Genomic DNA, 5,062 nt, shown 5'->3' on the forward strand with positions numbered 1-5,062 from the left:
AGATTTTTAAATAACGGTTTTAAATCAAACGGTTTTAAATCCAAACTTTCTGGAAGTCTACAATTACATTCAACTTCTGCGAAAAACCTTACAAAAGATTTGTATCCATTTTGTAAAATAGGGGAATTTTAACGAATTTATAAAAAAAGTTTTTAACTCAAGATCTGGTGTTCCCACTATTTTTTCTCGACGGTCCTTGGTGTAACCAAGAATGACATTGGTCCTTTGAGTGTTGAAGATGTAATTCGGGAGCTTTTTCAAAGCATGTCTTGACTGTTTATTCAAAGCGAAATTTTCGAAATTTCCCTCAAATACACAGAAAAATTCGTGTTATTTTAGATTGAAAACGATGCGGAAACGGATCATGGTTTTTGTTCTAAAATTCTATTATCGTTACATTAAGGCATATAAATTTAGACCAAAAATTATGCACGAAATTAGAAACACTTATTTCGAAATAAAAATAGACAACTAAATTAAATTTTAATTTTTAAACTGCGACCCAGAGATGGGTCTTGAATCAAACATTCAGTCAGCGAAACTTTTTTTGTAGAGGAATGAATCCAACTTAGATGAAATTTCAGGGACTAGATAAGAGAAAATCGATGTTGAAAAACATGCGAAAAAAATTTGCCTTGTCTCCCGGTAGGACTTGAACCCACATCTTGCGCTTCTCCGGGGCCCATGTATTAACATTCTACTACAGGAGACCAACCTGGCGTATGAATATTATACTGGTTGAGTGTCGATGTGTATCGGAATGAAGGGAATAGTTCTCCCATGTGATCATAATCATTTTTCTTGGTCTATTTCTATTCCCATCATTTCATCTTACGGTAGTTGGAATCAAGTTTGGACATTTTTAAGCACGGCAAGATTTGCATTGCCTTCTCATATCCTGCACGGGTTGTCAGTTATGATGAGAAATGATGCGTTTGCCGTATTTGGATATCCAGCCAATTTCGGTGTTTGGCACCGCCTTATTTCTATTTTTAAACTGCGACCCAGAGATGGGTCTTGACTCAAACATTCAGTCAGCGAAACTTTTTTTGTAGAGAAATGAATCCAACTTAGATGAATTTTCAGGGACTAGATAAGAGAAAATCGATGTTGAAAAACATGCGAAAAAAATTTATTATGATCACATGGGAGAACTATTCCCTTCATTCCGATAGACATCGACACTCAACCAGTATAATATTCATACGCCAGATTGGTCTCCTGTAGTAGAATGTTAATACATGGGCCCCGGAGAGGCGCAAGATGTGGGTTCAAGTCCTACCGGGAGACAAGGCAAATTTTTTTCGCATGTTTTTCAACATCGATTTTCTCTTATCTAGTCCCTGAAATTTCATCTAAGTTGGATTCATTTCTCTACAAAAAAAAAATAAATTTTAATTTTTATGAAATTTTAGCATTTTTATTTACCCTTCAAAAACTGTTCGGGCCTCCAAAGCGCACATTACGATCATCATAATAATCATTCATATACAGACCCCGTTCGTTTTTGGCAACACGCCTGTAAATTTTATGTTGCCAAAATCGAACGGTTTTTTTGTCACTTTTTTATTTCATATTTTTATTTCAAATTATTCAAAATTGATGTAAAACCTTATATTAGCATAACATTTTTGAATTTGGCTCAATTATATTAGTTTTAAGCAGTAAAACATGGAAAAATTCGTGTTTTTACAGTTCAAAACTATTATAAATAAGCCAAATTGAAAAATTTCGTGCTAATATTACGTTTTACATTAATTTTAGTTAATTTGAAATGAAAATAATAACTTAAAAAGTTACAAAAAAAACGTCTTTTTTGGATGTTGCCAAAATCGAATGTTGCCAAAATCGAACGGGGTCTGTATCTACCTATACTGAAGAACTGAGATTTTTGAGAAACTAAGTACTATGAAAATATAATCGAATTAACGAGAAAAAATACAGTGTGACGAGCAGTGGTCGAAAAATTATTAATTTGGTTGCGTCAGGAATCCTTGGTCAATGTGCTTTTCGATCTAAAAAACTGATTGGCAGTTAGGTCAAAGAGATACCACCCTCCTGGATTGATTTTAAGAGAAAAAAAAATCTAAGTTCGAAAGGATAGATGAAACATAAACCCCGTCTAAAGGCGGGGGTTGACAAGTACAACAACAAATAAAAAAGAATATGCACAATATTCATTTTCCACATAAGCTTAAATATCTCAGTTATTTGTGGGCAAATTTTCACAAAAACCAGAAAAATACAGTTATGGGTCAGTGGTAATATGCCAAGTAAAACCGACTGTTTTTTAAGAACCTTCAAGCCTCTTATGAAACCTAAACTTGGTCTTGTAGACTGCTATAGAACTTTAAATGTTACTTGGGGCCATTCAAGTATTACGTAACGCAATTTCCGATCATTTTCGACCCCTCTGTCTCCTACGTAACACATTCTTAGTAGATTTTCTATTCAAAATCCACAGACCGTAACAAGCTGTTATACCCCCTCCCCACCTAAAACATCCTTATGTTCACCAAGGACAAATGATGGGAGCGGTCAAGAGTTCGAGAGATCCTTGCTGACCCAGCTCTGAAGCCCTTACCTCCGGATTTACTTTCCAAAACAAAACGCACTCGAATACCCAAACCTTTAACCTTTACAATGAACAATGCTGCAATGGAAACAAATGAACAGGAAGTGGAATTCAATGTGCGCAATAACCTTGCCCAGATCAACCGGCAATTATGTCGGCTGCTGGTCGCCATTCGCCAGTACATAGTGTAGTGAGTCGATCGATGCACGCCGGCCGCAGCAGCAGTCTGAAAGAGATGAGAAGAAGGTCCAAAGCCGGTCAATGGAGATCGAAAATGCCGTCCATGGGTAAGTATGAACTCTTTAAGTTCGTTTTTTTTGCACTGGCACAGAAAGCGCTCAATATGTCGGTCAAAGCATCAGTGCGAGTAATGCATGAGGAATGGCTTAAAGACGTTTTCCTTGAACTAAAGATGTACATATTCATATGCACGCACAACAATTCAATAGGTCTCAATGCATGATTGTAACTTAACATTTGCTGTGCTTTAGACTCTTTCAACGTTCCAAAAAGCGTTAACAGATCACACCTTTGTATAATGTAAGAACTAAGAAAATTTTACAAGTCAATCAATTTTGCTTGAGGCGAAAATCTAGGTGATCGTCTTTTTACGTGATGACCTTATCTTGAAAAATTCATGAATGATAAACAATCTGGCAATGGATTTAACTAAAATTTAATTGACAGTGTAATTTTTGTCCCTTTTTTTCATTTTTGTAATTTTTGTAATTTTTGTCATTTTTTTCATTTTTGCCCTTTTTTGTCATTTTGTCATTTTTGTCATTTTTGTCATTTTTGTCATTTTTGTCATTTTTGTCATTTTTGTCATTTTTGTCATTTTTGTCATTTTTGTCATTTTTGTCATTTTTGTCCATTTTTGTCATTTTTGTCATTTTTGTCATTTTTGTCATTTTTGTCATTTTTGTCATTTTTGTCATTTTCGTCATTTTCGTCATTTTTGTCATTTTTGTCATTTTGTCATTTTTGTCATTTTTGTCATTTTTGTCATTTTTGTCATTTTTGTCATTTTGTCATTTTTGTCATTTCTTGTCATTTTTGCCATTTTTGTCATTTGTTTTGTCATTTTTGTCATTTTGTGTCATTTTTGTCATTTTGTCATTTTTTGTCATTTTGTCATTTTTGTCATTTTTGTCATTTTTGTCATTTTGTGTCATTTTGTCATTTTTGTCATTTTTGTCATTTTGTGTCATTTTCGTCATTTTCGTCATTTTTTGTCATTTTTGTCATTTTTGTCATTTTTGTCCATTTTTGTCATTTTTGTCATTTTTGTCATTTTTTGTCATTTTTGTCATTTTTGTCATTTTTGTCATTTTTGTCATTTTTGTCATTTTTGTCATTTTTGTCATTTTGGTCATTTTTGTCATTTTTGTCATTTTTGTCATTTTTGTCATTTTTGTCATTTTGTCATTTTTGTCATTTTTGTCATTTTTGTCATTTTTGTCATTTTTGTCATTTTTGTCATTTTTGTCATTTTTGTAATTTTTGTCATTTTTGTCATTTTTGTAATTTTTGTCATTTTTTGTCATTTTTGTCATTTTTGTCATTTTTGTCATTTTTGTCATTTTTGTCATTTTTGTCATTTTTGTCATTTTTGTCATTTTTGTCATTTTTGTCATTTTTGTCATTTTTGTCATTTTTGTCATTTTTGTCATTTTTGTCATTTTTGTCATTTTTGTCATTTTTGTCATTTTTGTCATTTTTGTCATTTTTGTCATTTTTGTAATTTTTGTCATTTTTGTCATTTTTGTCATTTTTGTCATTTTTTGTCATTTTTGTCATTTTTGCTGGTCTATTGATTGATTGGATCATTCAAACATCATACATCGCAGTACAACGTACAAAAAAACAACTAAACATACTTGTCCCTTCTCAGTATGGTCATCTTACATCGCGGTCAAGGTCCCGTCGATTTACGGCAGCGATTCTATTGATCGATAACAGTACCATCGGGGATTGCCACCATTTGAAGATGGATCTGTCGTAATTTGATTCGTTTTAGGCTAAATATAATGATTCTCAAAAACCACTCGATGCTGCGAAGATGTGCGCCCCGTGAAACGCCAAGCCAAGTAGAAGTGCTACTTTTAGAGAGAAGCCACTCGAACAATTGAATATTTCAGCGCGAACATCCAACGACTTCAGATGTCCATTCTCAGTTCATGAATTTAAGCAATTGGTAGTCAAAAATCGTGATTTGAAACCACTTTCAAGAGTCGGAAGTTACGGACCGCACAGCCGCAACAACCTCGACGCTCATTAGCATCCAACTGCAAAATTATAAACTATCGCATCAGAAAATAAAAATCTCATCTGCAGCCGACAGAAGATGCAGCAGCACAACTTTTCGCGATCTCCTGCAGCAGCAGATTTCGCTGGTTAGTAGATATGTAGGCACCTACAATGCCAATCGCGCGGGAAAATAGAAAGTGAACTTTCAAATTTTGTAACGAGAATCCTACGAAATCG

Source organism: Uranotaenia lowii, chromosome 3, assembly GCF_029784155.1.
Source record: "Uranotaenia lowii strain MFRU-FL chromosome 3, ASM2978415v1, whole genome shotgun sequence".
In the NCBI taxonomy this organism is placed as follows: Eukaryota; Metazoa; Arthropoda; class Insecta; order Diptera; family Culicidae; genus Uranotaenia; species Uranotaenia lowii.